This window comes from Carettochelys insculpta, chromosome 9 (assembly GCF_033958435.1).
Source record: "Carettochelys insculpta isolate YL-2023 chromosome 9, ASM3395843v1, whole genome shotgun sequence".
Classification (NCBI taxonomy): domain Eukaryota; kingdom Metazoa; phylum Chordata; order Testudines; family Carettochelyidae; genus Carettochelys; species Carettochelys insculpta.
This window is the reverse complement of record NC_134145.1, coordinates 25,807,329-25,824,682: the sequence shown is the minus strand read 5'-3', so window position 1 is coordinate 25,824,682 and position 17,354 is coordinate 25,807,329. Positions and strand designations below refer to the sequence as shown.

The window sequence follows — 17,354 nt, the reverse complement described above, 5'->3', positions numbered from 1 at the left end:
ATGATCTAGAGGCAGTGGTCATGCTACAAGGGGGACCAACAGTGACTTTTCACCCTCTTTCTGTCCCCAGTCTATGGTATAACTTAAGGCTACTCTAAATCTGTACTGGCTTGCAGGGTCCCGGTAGGGACACCATTTATCTTATGCAATTTTTTCATATTTTTATTTAGTTAATGGCCAGGTTAGATCCTGTTTTTAAGATGACAATTGCAATTTTTAATGGGTTTCTTTATTTTTCTTTTCATGCTATGTTAATAATGAATAATGTTCATATATAGGAGTGTTTATACCTGCGGTATACATCACTGCTTTGCTTTTCTACAATTTGATAAATGTGATAAACATGATGATTGTCCTAACATGCAGTGTTTCGCACAAAGCCAGGGGGTCTAATTCAGCCCGTAATCTGTTTTTGTTTTGCATACTGTGTGGGCTACAAAGTGGAGAAGAGACAGATTCCTATGTGTCCTCTTAGTAAATGCATCTTTTCTGTTTCTGCCTGCATGTGCAAATACAATAAAAATTATAAATGATATCTACATTTCTTAATATGTGCTAAAAAACATCAGCGATCAAAACTGTGGTAGATAATGTGAATCAGTATTTGATTTATGAGATACCTGGCTTTCATAAATATATTAAAATAATCAGATTCCCTGTGGCTGAAATATCCTCTGCACAAAGCCTGACTGAAATAGCTTTGGACAAGGATATAAACAAGAGATCTGGAGAAGAAATTCACACATCCCAATCTACAGACAGGCTACTGGGACACATAGAAGCCCTAAGTAGGCACAACCCTTGTACTGGAATTCCTGGCCACTGCAAAAATCTAGTCAAGTCTCCACGGAAATCAAAGAAGAACCTTTCAGATGCTGTGTACTGCTCCTCTCCTGGCCAACTATGTAAACCCATTTGAATCTTCCTCTCTGTGATACACTTTGAAACCTTCCCTTCCTGATGCGCATAGAATGTGGTTGTGTAACACCAACAGACCCAGGTCATCTGCACTCAGAACTGAACTTGGAACTTCTGCAGTTTAGTGTGTGAACTTCTACTACATAGGTTAAAAGTGTGTTTGCTAGTAGCTAAGGCAGTAGAGCAGACTCATTAAGTTCTCTGTTAGTTATCTTGGTGCCACTGAATGGGCCCTACACCACACTCAAAAAGTGCCTGGGTTATAGTGGCAGAGTTTTTTGCATGGACTCTCCTCAACTGAGTGCATCTCACCCTGTAACAATGTCACAGTTGTATTGTTTATACTGGAAATAGATCAGCAAGGATCAGGAATCCATATAAATTGACAAATTGTACAGCATAATGACTAACCTATTATGGAAAACACAATACTGAAAAAAAGCAGAAAATGATATTGAAATCTAAAAAGTGCCCTTTAAATGTGAGATACACAACTGGCAAGGAGTCTCTGGATTATAGACCCACTTTCACAATGCTTACAAACAATAAAAGCAAGCTGCTGCAGAAAGTAGTAGCTGCCTGACTCTAGTACTACCTATTTCCAACTAAGGGCTTGTCTATGCTTAACAGGAGATTGACCTGATGGGGATTGATCTTCCAGAGTTCGATTTCTCACATCATTACCTCACCATTGGGAGGAGTAAGGGAGGTTGATGGGATAAATGCTCCCATCAATCTCCCTCAGTGACGACAAACATTACAGACAGCTGTTGATACATTGATTCTATCTATGCAATTGCCGTAGCTAGAATTGTGTATCTGCAGTCGACTGTAAGATGTAGTGTACACCAAACCTAAAATCTGAAACTTAAAATGAAACCCCATTAATGATCTAGACTTATCTATTATAGAGTGAGTCACGAGATAGCACTATTGCATACAACCTGACAAACTCGTTCGTTGTATTTTTTTTAATTCCTATTTAAGCAGGATACAGTTTTTGAAGAAATGGAGCATTGTTAGTCAGATTCTCATTGAGGAAGCTCTTGTAAACAGCTAGAGACTTTGCTCTCTGCCTTAATCTGTGTAACCAATCAATTATTGGGGGGTAGTTGTTTCCAGGAAGCTGGGCATTGTGTTGTAGCTGAGATTCCAGAAACAGCAGATTGCCCATGTGCGTGTTGGACCACTTCTGTTCAAGGACTTAGATTCATTCATTCATTCATTCATTCATTCATTCCAAGGCCAGATAGCACCATTGTGATCACTTTGTCTGACCTCCTGTATAGAACAAGGCCATAGAACGTCCCCAAAATAAGTAAAAGCAGATATTTTAGAAAAAAATCCAGCCTTGATGTAAAAATTGTCACATACAGAGAATCTATCACAACCCTTGGTGCATAGTTCTAAGGGTTAATTACTCTCACCATTAAAAACTTAACACCTATTTCCAGTCTGAATATGTCTAGCTTCAGCTTCCATTCTGTGGATCATATTATACCTTTCTGTGTTAGACTGATAAGCCCCTTATTAATATTTATTCCCCATCTAGATACTTATAGACTGTAATCAATTCACCCCTTAATCTTCTCATTAGCAACACCAAGAAAACATCAACACTTTGTGCCACTGGTTTCTCTTCCAACAGGAAATCAACATGCAAGGCTCTGACATCTCGTCCAAAGAGGCTTCATTTGCAATAGCCTTCTAAACTGATTCTGCACAATGCTACCTTAAAAAAATCCAAGCACGTCCATGTATAAATACTGTTGGGGCTATAAAAACAAAATCCCAAGATTGGGATTTTGTACAGAGAACTTTGTGTCACAGTATGGCTGTCACAGCTGCTCCGATTGTTGATTAGTCAGGGACAAATTGTCTGTGGGCCTCTCTAATTGTGTCCAAATGTTCCCATAGAACTCACATTAAATGCACATAAATATTGTCATTGACTCTTGCTGTTCCTAACCTTTTCTTTTACCTTTGTTGAATTATTTCTCTGTCCTGACTGGTGTTAACACCACCTCCTAAATAAGTATTATCTGTGAATTTAATTCACAAGCTGTTCATCTCTTCCTCTAGAAGATTAAAAAATAGATAAAAAAGTTGCCTTAATACCAATCCTTGTGGCAACTCAACTGGCCATTTCTTCATAACTCAGTACACTGCCCTTTGTTGTGACTCATCATTTGTATATATTCCTTCAACCAGTTTTCATCCAACTGACACCGCAAACATAAATCTAATAAGATTTTGTGAGCCTCTTTGTCAAATGCTGGACTAAAACCCAAATATGTACCCTCCATCGAGCCACAGTGTACCCTCCACCCACTAACCTGGAAACTGTCAAAATTACATTTTTCTGGAATAATTTGTTTGAAAATGAACCTGCATATTGGTTATAATTGTTACCCTTTAATCTCTTCACAGTGTTTTCACATCTTGATAATTGTTTCATTTTTTTTAACAGGGACTGAAAGTAGCCTTCTTAGAAAGAACTTGCAGGCTTGATTATTCTTGTGTTGTTGCTGTTTTTCAGTTCCTTCCCCTTTTTGTTTGGAGATTGCTAACAAATTTTTAAGTTCATAAATTTTAAGGCCCCTGGGGTCCATTACCTCGTGCTGTATTGCTGCGACAAGTCGTTGTTTAAGGACAACAGGACAGGTTTCCCCACCTCGACCCAAAGGTCTGTGTCGTGCCAGGGAGGGGCTGAGTGCCTCCCAGTCCCAAGGACCCAGTTGCAGACCGCCCCAAGCCCAATGAGTCGAGAGTGTGCTTACCCCTAGGAGTACTATTGGGGCTATAACCCCCTGGACCCACCTGGCAGGAGGGAGCTGGCAGAAAAGAATGAAACCCAAGTTACAAACTACCTAGCAACTTTATTAAACATAAAAAACACAGTTAAGGAAAAGAGTATTAACAGTAGTAACAGAAACAAAGACTTCTTCTATAACATGTAGTGTTGTATCAATGTTTAACTTACAATTGCATATTCTGTACTCATAGTGCTTCGTTATAAACTCCTCTTGAACGAATGTATGTTTTATTTTACCTCAAGGCAAAGTAGTTAATTAGTTGTATATACTTGGGTAAGGAATCTGAGGCTGTAGGGGAAAAGGCAACACCTGGTGTCTGGATCTTTTGCCAGCACTACCAGATAGGGAGGATATGCGCCACCGCTTGTGGTCTTTGCACAAGTGGACAGCAGCGAGGAAACCTCGTAGTGAGAGGCACCTTGGTAATGAGGGTTAATAAGCGAGGGCCCAATAGGAGCTCCCTCTTAATGAGGGGATAAGGGGATGAGGGATGAAGGTACTACAGAACTAGGGAGGCGTTAGCCTTCACCTTGCTGAAGTGTTTCCTTATGTATAGTTTATAATAATCTAATATCAGGCCTGCTACTACTAACTACTAAACAATAAACTAACGATACTAATAACTAACTGCTACCATTATCATATAATTATTATAATTAAATGTGCTAACTGCCTGGGCAAAGGCCTGGCCTAGAAGGGTCAGGCCCTCGGGTCTTGCGGGGCCTTGTTAGGCCACTCAGCAGTGCAAGGGGCACGACCCCCTGCTCCCCCACTGGGGGCCCCGAAATCTAGACAATAGCGTCTGTGTTTGTCTGGCCTGGTTTGTTATGTGTCTTGAAGATTTGTGCAGTAGTCACGTCCAGTGAGTTGAGTCCCAATCGGTGAGTGGTCAATTCAGGTACACAGCCGTGGGGGCAGTGGGAACATTGGTGCTGCTAGGCGACGGACCCTGTTTTGCAGCCAAGCACGCAGTACCCCGCCCGAGGGTGGGGCCAGTTCGCCACCTGACCACTCAGCCACAGGGTCCGCTTGCTGCTCCCTTGAAGCAAGCGCCGAGATGAGAAATCTTGCGCTTCAGGTAAGTGAGGTCGTGGGCGGCATCAGGCGGCATAAGTGCGCAACAGCAGGTGGACGCCGCTAATGATTCTTCTCCGGAGCTCTTTGCCCAATTGGGCTGACCTGAGAGTTCAGCGGATGCTGCCAGGCAGCCACGCTCCTCTCTACCATTGCAGCTGTTCTGACAGCTAACTCCCAGGGCCACAGAATGCTCTGCAGGCCCTGCTTTTATAGACAGTTCTCATGTATTATTTATGAGCTAATTTAAATATTCATGATTCTTAGGTAAAGTTTTCAATCAGGTCCGACTGGGCCTGGAAGCTTCCAGAAAACTGGAACCCCACCCAATCAGGAGCCTTCATTCAAATACGTGCTTATGAATTATTCATGGATTCAGGTTGCCGGGGAAACCAACTGACCCAAAGGGATGATAAAAATCCCTGACGTGTATGACAGCCTGTATTTCACAAGCTATTAACTTTTACCATTACCTTTGTACTTAGTCTGGTTAACTTGTGCTTGACTAAAACACATCTTGCAGGAAAGCATCCAGTCTTGTTCTGAAAATTTCAAGAGATGGAGATGGATGGCTCTTTCTCTCTCCTCCACTTTGTAGCCTGCACAGCATGCAAAGCTAAAATAGATTTTGGGCTGAATCTGTCCCTCTGTGTTGGTATGAAATTCTGCCTATGGACAAGGACAATCTACCTCACCGTTAAAATATCTGTGCCTTATTACTGACTTGATTATAAAAGAACAAGCAGTCCTGTAGCACCTTAAAGACTAACAATTTTATTTATTAGGCAATGAGCTGAGCCCCAGCTGAGACGGCGGGAGCGGAAGAGTCCCAGTTCTGGGACTTGTCCCACCGATATGAGTATGATGGGGCTGGTGTCCTCTATGGCCTCACCCTGTCCCAGCCAGGGTACCCCACACACACGCTGTGCTGTCCCTCAGGCCCAAGTACTATGAGGAAGAGGAGCTGGAGGGCACTGAGGAGGAGTATGGTGAGTGCAGCAGCTGGGCCCGGGACTCAGATGAGGATACTGAGGATGCTAGTGAAACTGACTTGGCAAATCATGATGAAGAGAACTATGTAGAAATGAAAGGACAGGTGTATCAGGACCCACTGGCATCTTCTAAGAGGCAGTTACAGCTACTGCAGGAAGCTGTAGAATTAGAAGAGAAGATGGCAGAGAATGAAAAGCTAACAATGGAGCTAACAGGAGACTCCATGGAAGTGAAGCCTATCATGACAAGGAAATTGAGAAGGAGGCCAAATGACCCTATTCTGATTCCAGATAAGAGCAGAAAACTTGCCCATTCCCAGTTAAATTATCTGCTGACATATGAACAGATAACGGGCAACCTGAGAACACTGAATAAGCTTAAATCACCCAAGAGACCAGTGTCGTCTCCGTCTCCAGAACACCTGCCAACTACACCAGCACAGCAATTTCAGGATCAAAGATGGCAAACTCTTCTATGATAAGACATGGTGCCACAAGAGCCAAGCTATTTACCGGGAGCTAGAAGAGAACATGAAGATCAGCTGTGTCATCAGCTCTGTAGAAGCCAATGAGATCTGGGTGAGGAAGAGCAGTGACAGCACAAAAATGAGGCTCTATTTAGGACAGCGATAGTGAGGGATTTTTGTGATCTGCTGATAATCAGCTGCATGACTGTCCTTTCTTTCTTGACCTTTTCTTTAAAAGAACCATCTTACAGGGAATAGCCTTCTAGCTGCCCAGCTGTAGCAGCAGAGAATTCTGTTATGGCCTCCTGAGAGACAGGTTGTGGTTTGCCCCTTCATCCCAATAGTCCTCAAGTCTAGGGACACATGCATTTTCCTGGAGCCCTGGACTACTTCTGGACTTTGCCATACAGCTTCTCTGATCTTGTTTACATATTTCAGGAGACTATATTTAAGAGGATTCTGCATAATATTCTCTCATTGTTATATTTTTTGTCCTGTGAAGCATGTGTGCACAATGAAAACAACATAAGTTTTGAAGCAAGGGCAGGGGACAGCTATTTTCCTTGTCACAAGCTAGCTCTGGTTTTTCTGCAAAGCTTGGGGGCAGAACAAGGAGAAGAGTAATCCAACTAGCTTCCATACCTTTTTAAATGTCCAGTTGCTGTTTGTGAAATGTGATGCATTTGTTTCTGTTTATAGTTTAATCTGTGGGTCTCTTCTTGTGCTATCTGTGCCTTTTTTTGTGTGGAGAAGGATCGCCATTGTATCTGTGGTTCCCCCTTTGAGGGCCAGTCCTGTGGTTTAAGTCTGCAATACACAGACATCACTCTCACTGCCTTCAGTGGGAGCTGCACTAGCCTGAGGACATCTGGATCACATCCTAAGGGAATTATTTTTGTACGGGAATTCTACTTTCTTCCACTGGCTGGCAGTAAATCTGTGATATGGTTCAGTTTCCAGAACGTATTGGCAGAGGAGGTAGGGAGAAAATAAAATGGAAAAAATTTTCTGTGACAGGAAAGGCACTTTAATAGTGGTGCAGCATCAACAGGGATTATGAGAGAACACTCTCGTAGGCTCTGATCTCATCACTGTGGCCTCAGTGGGATTTTGCATGAGTGTAGGCATCTATCACCCCAGATTAATTTTCTGGTTGGTGCCTAATTGAGCTGCATTGCATACTAGCATATGCAACGGTACCAAATTAGGAAAAGGCTAATTTATTGATGTTGATGCTAATTTGCCACCAAATTTGGTGGGTTCCCTAATCTGTTATATCAAGAGGTCCCAACATTTTCATTTGTTTTCAAACCGTTTTTATTGCCAGCTCTTGTCATTTTTCTCTAACTCTCTCTCTCCCCTTTTCTTTCTGTATCTCTGGCCTCAATCTTCATTTCCTCTCTCTCTTTCTGACACATTCCTCAAACGGACAATGGGTTTCATTTTGAATAACATCAAGGATTTCCTTGTGAAAACAATGGTGTTTAAAACATGTAATATCTGAAAGGACAGTACGGACACATCGTACATAGTACAAAAATTTTACTCCAGCTTCTGGAAGAAAACAACATTAGCTCACACAGGAGATTTCTGTTTCTTGCAGTCCTGCATGCCATATGGTTGACAGTAAGGCATAGTTCCTCTGTTGACAAGCAAACATCAGAAAGGCAGATGTTGTCAGTCCAACCCACTGAAATCTGGCTGCCAACTTCATTAAAATCCTCTGCCTAGTTAAAACAAAACAAAAAGAAAAAAATGCCTAAAGATATTTTTAAATCAAATATGACTTGCTAAAAGATTTCAGAGTGTTCTCATTCTCAAGAATCAACTGAATGTTTAGAAGACACTCATAGGGTTTGTGTTGGCAAAAGTGCATAGTACAAGGATTCCAAACTATAATTCTGGCCACAGTAGACATATCTCACTAGAGCAATATAAATTAGTGAGACCAAATTATTACCCACTAACATCTGTGCAGCAGCTTGGGATGTGTGGGTATGGCTGTGGGTGTATATAAAAATATAGAATGGCTTATTGAATAGCAGGGACTGTAAAAGGCATGGGAAGAAGAAAATGACATGATCCCAACCAGAACAGTGTTAGAATGTTCCATAGTCTGTCTGTATCTTAATGCTATTTTTTAACATATTAATATATGCATCGCATTGTATTTAGTAAATCATTATGACTGTGCCTTTTCTTTAATGATATCAAGGCATTTTACTAATATTAATTAGTTGCCTTTTCATACCACGGTCAGGTAAAGCCTTAGGCTGTATTTACACAAGAGGCTTTTCCTGGCAAAACTGGGCTTTTGTGGGGAAAAACCGCAAAGTGTCTATATGCAAAATGTGCTTTGTTGACAGCTTGTCGACAAAACCCAGCACATCTGCTGGCAGTGTTATACCTCTCCCTGTTCAGGTACAATGCCTCTCTCAGCAGTGTTCTGTCAACAAAATCACTGTGAAGACGCTCTGGGGCTATTTTGTCAACAGAGGGGGTTTCTGGTTCCACGGGCAGCCCTGTTTGCAGAACTTCTGGTCAGCCATCCTGTTGGGATAGGAAGGGGCGATCTAGTTGCTCTCTGTTGACAGAGTGGATTACTCTTTTGATCTGCTTTTATGTGTAAACACAATCTTGCTCACAGAAGTTTTGCCAGGAAGTCCCTTCTCATAGTGACTTCTGTTGACAGAGGCTTCTTGTGTAGATGTAGCCTTAGTGTTTCTGTTTCACAGAACAGTAAACTTAAACATAGAATTGAAGACTACTGTTTCCAGTCCCAGGTGTCTAAATATGAGTACCAAAATCTATAGTTGGGTTTCACTGGAACTGGCAGGCTGCTCAAGAGCCCCATATTTCATCTCAAAGTATTTTTGTGCCCGCAGACCAGTCCTTTCAGTGCAATGTCAAAAAACATGGGAGAGAGTTGGGCCTCCATCCACAACATCCTCTTTTCCCCTCTTCTATAGAGAAAGAAACAGGGCCAGCACGCACATGGAACTTGGTTCATGTGGGCAGAGCTTTCACCCTTGGTACATACCCAGATAGGACCCACAGCAGCACCACTCCAATGGAGCTGTGCAACCAGGGACTCCACTTGGTTGTAGTCAGCCCCAGGATCACTTGGTGGGAACTCTCTATGAAAACGATAATGCAGCACTGAGCATTCCCTGCCCTGCCCCCAACCCACACAGTTGGCCCCTGCTCCTTTGGAAGGGACCCAACAGGTGCAGAGAATTGGAGACTGTGCCACTGGGGCAGCTAAGACTCCTTTCCATAGCATAGGTGGAAAATCTGCACCAACAGGATGGTCTGGTGAATTTAGGCCTATGAATTTAGACATCTACGTTTGTATGCCCACATTATGAAATTTTGGCCCCCTCTCTAGCCTTATTCTTGTATTAGGAAGGGTGTGTATTTTAATGTTGGTCCACTTATTGCTGATTAGGCCTAAAAGTAAACAATGCATACAGTAAAGGAACAGTCTGTAGGGCTGGGTCTTTATTCATTTTCACCAGTAGCCTTCTAGCAGTGACTATGAGAGGAGAATGAGACTCTCCTTTTTATGGAAAGCATCTATTTTAGATACTTATATGGAGTTCCTCACAGGCTTTAAATTGTACCCAGAGAGGTAGGAAAGTGTACTGATCCCTTTTCCCCCTAATGATGAACTAGAATACAGAAAGACCAAATGCTTTGCCCCAGGTCACACAAGAAGCCTTGAACAGAGTCAGGATTTGAACATCAGCCTCCTGAGTTTTAAGCCAGCACCCTAATCATTGAGTCATTAGTGACAGTTTAGGAATGCTAGTTTGATTTTATCAACTGTTTGCATCCTACCTCTTGTGTTGAGGATGAGGGAAACTTAACAGGTGTGTGTGGCCTTCAACAGGCCAGTCATTAAAACTTATCACCTCCTGAATTGATCTAACCCATAAATAAATAACAGAGCAGTTTGCAACCTTGCTGAAACTAGTTCTGCGCAGGCTGTTTGGAGGGAGCCCAGGTTTGGAGTAGTGGCATTTCCTCAGACCAAGGCAAAGGACTAAGGTGTTGATGCTACCTTTTTGAAACTTCAGAGACTTAGACAAGAAAGTGGAAAAAACTTTCATAGCCATGGGGACCTATTTAATTGCATGACTAGGTGAAGAAATAGGAAATGAACCCAGAGGAGAGAGACTTAGATTCAGGGAAGAAGATGCATGCAAGAAGGGGATTTCTAGAGAGTGATTCTTAACCAAGGGCACATGAATGTCTGGGGTATGCAGAGTTATTTCAGGAGATACATCAACTCTAAATACTTGACTAGTTTTGCAACAGGCTACATTTTAAAAAATTAGCATAGTCAGTACAAACTAAAATGTCATTCAACGACCTGTTTATATTGATCTGTGTACAAAATGTAAGTACAGTGTTTATATTCCAATTGATTGACTTTCTATGATCAAATGGAAAAGTAAGCAGTTTTCAGTGATGGTGCTATGACAAGGGGGTTTTTTATGATTTTCATGTCTTTTTGTAAGCAAGTCATTTTTAAGTAAGATGAAATATGTGTGTATGCAAATCAAATCAGGTCTTTAGTTGTCTACAAATGTTGAAGGACACTAGTCTAGAGGACTCTGATGTGAACACAAAGAACTCCTCAGAGTGGTGAGGATACTGAGGCAGGGAAAGGCATGGAGGCATTTATTATTTTGTCTAGATCTTCAGGTTTCTTTGGCTAGCTAAAGTGAAGAGTGATTGGTATTTTGGGAGGGTACAAAGCTTGTGTTTCCATTTGCTTCCGCTGTCAGATGTCTCTGAAAAGCTGAACTGTAAACCCAGAGTACTCCCAAGGGTAATGCTCTGGAAAAGCGTATGCTTAAGCTTATGGGGAGTCAGCAGCCTGCCAACCATGCTCTAGAGTCTGGTGATTCAAAAGGGTCTGGGACTCCCAGACACCAACAAGCTACAGTAGCACTGATGGCACCTGGAGCTCCAGACCCTTTAAATCACCACAGGGCACCATGCTGTGGGTAGCTCTGAGGGCTGGAGGGTGTCATGTTCCACGATTGCTTCAGGCTGTTGGCTCCTCTGTCAGTCAGAGCTGTTATTGGGACCTAGCGTAGCTGGGCTGCAGTCTCCCACTTCCATGAAGGTTAACAGAGAGACAGTGCTAGGAGTTCTGCTAGAACAGCCAAAGTGGCATAATCAATGCAGGCCAATGGTCATACATGGTTTTAGTATGGTGAGACCCAAACATAGCAGCCTGGTGAGTCCAGCTGGAGAAACTCAACCAAAGCGCTGTGACAATATACAGAGGCTCTTTATATAATGCATTTTGATAAATGGTGTATAACTATTGTCACTTGTAAAATGAGATATTGAACCTGCATGGTATTTTAGTACTCCTCGTGTAAGCCAACTGACTCCTAATGTAAGCCAGCTTACTGATTCCATCATTTTAACATTCATTGGCACAAGCTTTTATGGCAGTAGATGCTGCTTTCATTTTTCATATCTTATTTTATTTGTTGGGAGGGTGCCTAGGTTACTGTTAGTCTAGCTACTGAAGGCTATTCTAAGGGATGTTGAGCAATCCATATACATTATGTTAAAGGAAAACCCTGGTATATATTTTCAAGGGTGCCTAAAACAAGGATATGCACCCATTTGTTAGGTTTGGATATCTAAACACATAAATAACACTTTCTATGTTAATCTGCAGAAGAACAATGGACTGGTTCCCAGCTGGTGTAAATTGGCAAAGTTCAATATCTTCCTGCTGCAATTTTTGGGTGGGGTACAAATTTTTCTTACTAAGAACATTGAAATATATATTTTGCATTTCAAAGATATTAGACAGAATCCAATATGTCATCAACTCATTTAATTTTCTTCCAAGTTTCAGACTGATAGACAAGAGATCAGCAATTGACAGGAGCACAAATTAAACACACTAAAGCAACCAATTTTCCAGGATGGAGGGAGGCAGATGTGTCTATTTCGCATCCTTTATTGTAAAATATTGGCAATTGTTTGCCTTCTCACACAGTACATTGTCTAAAGCTGGGGAGGGCAATATACAGCCCATGGGCCATATCTGGCCAGACATGCCTTTTAATCTGGCCTATTCCTGAGTTCAGAGCAGTGCTGTTCAAAGCCTTCCTGCTCCCTGTGGCCCTCTGTGTTGTGGAGGTTGGGGGGTGCTGCCCCTACCCCAAGCAAAATCCCTCAGCTCCCATTGACCAGTTTATGGCCAATAGGAACTGAGAGATTTTGCTGGGGATGAGGAAAATGCAGCACAATTTCTCAGCTCTCATTGGCTGGAAGATTTTGCTAGGGGCAGGGCAGCATGCAAAGACTCCCCCACAGCATGGAGAACCACATGGAGAGGTTTAGGGCTGCTAGCAAGTCTGAAAGTTTGCCCGAGTGCTGCTGGCCAGGGGTAGGTTCAGTACATGTCTCCCATCCAGAGACTGCTTCTTGCACAGCTCTCACGTCCTCAGCCTCAACTCCCTCCCAGATCCTGCATCCCCTCCTTCTTCTCTTCCCTAGGATAGAATCCTCGCACCAGAGCCTACACCAATACCGTCTCCCAGACACTGCAGCCCAACCTCTTGCCTCAGGTCACTACCCAAACCCGCTGCATCTCCTTTCCCCCACCTCTGCCAACTGAACTTGCTTGTTATATTAGTATGCTCCAGATACCAAGTTATCCTTGTATTACTAAGTGCAGAGACAAAAAGAGGAATGGGTTTTCCTCTGCTAACCTGCTTCAGGTCAGGTGCCAAACAGCAGACAACTCCCTCCCAGACTCTGTACCCAGTCCTACACTCCTCCTCAAGGTCAGAATCTTTGCCTGAACTCATACCCCCTCCCCAGTCTCCTGCTCCAGGTCACACCACTTCCTTCATCCAAACTCCATCTCAGACACCCCACTCTGTCCTGCACCCAGTCCTTTACCTTATGCTCCCTACTGCACTCAACCTCATTTCCAAACCGTACATACCCTCCATAGAAAAGTGCAGCCCTTAACCACTTACCAAATCATGGAGTGCCCTCCCCATCAAAAATTATTGCCCACCCCAGGTCCAAAAGGTTGATTATTAGATAATTATATAATCCTTTACCGTACCATAATATGTACAAATGCTAGGCCTTCTTTTGATCAAAGGATGCTTTCCACCCTTGTGTAGTGGTCCTGTGTTGCAATTTATTCTGGAGGCTTATGATTTACACAGAACCTTTTGTTTCTCCTACATATCTGTTCCCAATGCCAATTGAACTTGCTTCTTGTACTCTTATGCTCCAGATACCAAGTTGCACCCTTTTTCTAGTAAGTACAGAGACAGAAAGAGGAGTGAAATTGTCACTGCTAGCATGCTTCAGGCTAGGTGACAAACAGCAGACAGAAATAAGTTCAAGAACACTTTTTCCATATTTTAAATAAAGCCAGGTAAGTGGTGGTAACCATACCTGCTTAACTTTGTAAAGCAAGTAGACAAGCTAGATGGTCAGTCAATAGGCTGCCCTGGCCAAAAAATGCTGCACTGGTTATTGTTTGAAAGACTGATTAAATGATATGGTTAAAACACCTTGCCCATAACTTTTCCACAACTAGTTCTAGAGACCTTAATAGAACATGATAGAACAATTGCATGAATCTATTCTATTAATTTTAAAGAATTACAATCTATCCTAAATATTTATATTAAAAAGCAACATGCTATTGAGAATTTACCACTGCAAGTGGTATAACTTTTGATCCAGCATTCAAAAAAGATCATGAGTCAGCTACCCAAAAGTCATGAAGTTGGCATAAAAACAACTTTTTTTTTTTAGTCATTTTTCTGCAGCCACAGGGGTTACAAGTTTTGTGGGGTGGGGTTTTCCCTCTTCATGTAAACTAAGGTTGTCATGTAATCACAGGGTTCCAGGGCTAAGGCTTTACGGAAAAAAATACTAAATGCCATGTGACTGTTAATCTTGTGCAGTTGAAGCATTTCTAAAGCAACTGACCCCTGTATCATCTTGGGTTTGTTCACAGTAAAATAACATAGAGAATTCTACCCAGGTCCAACATCTGCTTTTTTTTTTCTTTTCTTAGTAAAATCTACCTCTTAAACCCTCTACTGCCAGGAGTTTTGTATTGTGGCAGGAATGTCTTAGAGGAAAACACATCCTGATCAGTGTTCTACAGGTTAAGATCCTGACTCAGGAGCTTGCATCATCCACTCATGCATTACTCCACTAACAACGCTGATGAAACCCCAAGACACAGATGTTGGCTGTGGTGTAACTTTGCTGGTATGGCTCTAATGGAGCAGGTGCAGCAACAAGGAGCTCGGGAGCTGATGCAGAGGGTCTATTCATTCTCCTCCTGAGCCTCACTGGACAGTCCCAGTTTTGTCCAGATTTAAAGCGTTCTAGAGAGTTGGGAGTTTCACCTTCAGTTTTTAATATGAGCGGATTCCAAGCTAACCATTTTTAAGGTCACGCCCTACTTCTTTACAGCCTTTCACCCAACATCAGAATTTCAAGAGAAGTTTTGCTATGTTTTGCCACTACTCTTATGACTTATTACTTGTTTTACACTAGCAGCAAAGAAAGACTTTTGCAAATGGGTAGTATTTCCAAACAGTTATCACACAGTGCTGTTGGAGGGGCCCCAGCTCTCCCTCTACAGGCAGAGTACAGATATTGGGTACCAGTTGGCAAATGCTGAATTTTAATATTGTGTCTACAGCACTTCATTTAATTACTGCAAGGTGACAGTGCAGTGAGATAAGCATAGTCTCGACAAGCAGACATCTGCCTTCAGAGTTTAGTTAACAGGCTGGCTGTTTTGGAATTCAAGAAAAGTCCACTCTGTCAGGAAGAATTTCAATAAAAAATTAAATGGGTTTGCATACTGCTCTGCATGACAGATTTTTCTGTTAGCCTTCAAGGTCTGCATGATCTAACTAAGCATGTGGAAGTAGGGTACATGTTTCTGAGTGCCATAATATTTGTTTTTATTGTGGAGGACTATGAAATATAAGTAACAGATCCCTTTATCCTATTTCCCCAAACTGTTTTTTTAATCTATTAAATATTTTTATGAGTTTTTATAATATTGGGCAGTTTACTTTTTTGGGGTGCATTTTCCAATTAGATTTCCTCTCTGAACAAATGTTCTCTCTGGCTATCTTCTTCCCTCAGGGGAACAAATGTAGTCTGGAAAGTAGGCTCTGCAATTATAACTTGACTGGAAAGTAACTGCAGCTGAAATTGTGTTGCATTTTTCTTTTCTCTTTCAGATGAAGTTCAATTAGTACTCTGCTTACTTCTTTTCACTCAATGTTTCCACACAACATTATTGTTAAGCAACATATGCTTCCACTGAACTCATCATTTAAATATGCAGTTGAAACAGTCAGCTCTGTTCCACTGACAGAAAACATCAGAGCAGCAAAGCACAGTATTTTATGTGGTAAGAGTAACAGTATCTCAGCTAATAAAATGGCTGTCATTGTTCCCGCTGTGCAGATAAGAAAGCCAAGGGCTTGGGGATGCCCTTTGGTGGCAAGCCAGTTTGCTGCAATTATCCTAAGATGGAGCACTTCTGTGCTTTCATTGATTAAGCATTTTGGACTTAACTAAGGAAATTTTATTGGATTTCACAACAGCGTTGTTAACACCCCAGTAGGCATAAACAAAAACATTTAAAGTACAACTGGGGAAACAATGGCCTTATTTAGTCTCCCTTGGATGTCCTTGCCATATTCCCTTATTTGACTCATATGTGGGATATAAACAATTTAAATTTTAAGGTTTTTGTATTGACCTTTTTATCACTTGGCTTAAAGCAGCGTCTGAAATAAAAATGAGATGCTTTCGAGACTTCAGTGGCTTGTCACACTAGGCTGTGTTTATACATAAAACAACACAATGATATAGCCTTTGGCTAAACAGGCACTAAAGAAATGTGCAGCTCCTCAAGAGAATCATGATGATCTTACAGCTTGAAGATGACCTAAAACAGGGCTAATTTTCAGATCTTTTTTCTTTGTTCTTTCCTGTGTCTTCACCTAGGAAATTACAGTGAGCTGAGATTCTGTGCCTTGTCTCTGAAGTGCAGCAGCATAGAACTCGCAGGTTGGGAGGAAGGGGACATAACTTGCTTTAAACTACCTGTGCAATTTCTTGATCCAGGGCTGCTTTGAGAACTGGAGAGGCCTCCTCCGTAACTTATAAAGTCCTTGGTTCCTTTGTAAGTTACAGCATCATCCCTGAGTCATAGTGCTATTTGGAATTCCTACAGAGTGATGTGTCATGGTCTTATCTTTAACGTGTCCCTCCTAACTCCTGCTCTGGATCACTCTCTAGAAGGGCTTGCAGAAGGGCTTTAGAAGCCAGTTCCTCTGGCCTTTCAGGATCCCTTTATGCCTTTCTGGACCTTTCATGGGGCACAAAGGAGTGAGCACATAGTTAAGAATTTTAACTCTCAAATTTTAGCATGACTTACCAGGCCATGGATTCATTTAATTTGGTGTTCTAATGCTGGTAGTGGCCAATACATCTGAGAAGAAACTGATCAACACATCCTGGTTTTTGTTCAGGCTGGAAATGGTACTGTGAAAGCCCCACCAAAGCTCACACAGCATGAGATTTGGTGTTGGGTATTTTTTGCCAGTAGAGCTAATAATGCCACCAACAGAGAATGAGGCCTGGTTCAGTAGGCATGGGAATTGACAGCCCCTGCCCTGGAGAGTTTATATTCAACAGGACAGGGGAAAGGAACATAATCTGTGTGTAGAGAAATCAATGTGATAAACATTCAGTTCCGAGACACTTCTGGGGGATGGCAAGAGGGAGAGAGGTTGAATCTGGTTGAGATAAGCTAAATAAAAATACAAGGGAAGAGGGAGTGGAAAGGAAAAGAGGAAAGGTGAAAAGGGAAAGAAAGATGTGGAGGGGGAGACACATGTGGAGTGACCTGAGAGGAAAAGACTGAGGGAAAGAAAGAGAGGGTTGGATCAAATAGCCAATCAAAACAGGCGAAATAATGCTATACTACTTCTTGATAACTTCTTATGGAAATGAGTTCTAGGTTATGGGGCAGA

The 17,354-nt window shown here is 42.0% G+C and overlaps 1 protein-coding gene and 1 pseudogene across 1 annotated transcript in view; both read left to right on the top strand.

The window, feature by feature from the left end:
• Positions 1–17,354, top strand: part of ADGRL4 (adhesion G protein-coupled receptor L4) — a 129,514-nt gene that overhangs the window by 28,098 nt on the left and 84,062 nt on the right. The window lies entirely within an intron of this gene.
• On the top strand, positions 4,087–6,457 carry LOC142017891 (sin3 histone deacetylase corepressor complex component SDS3 pseudogene; annotated as a pseudogene).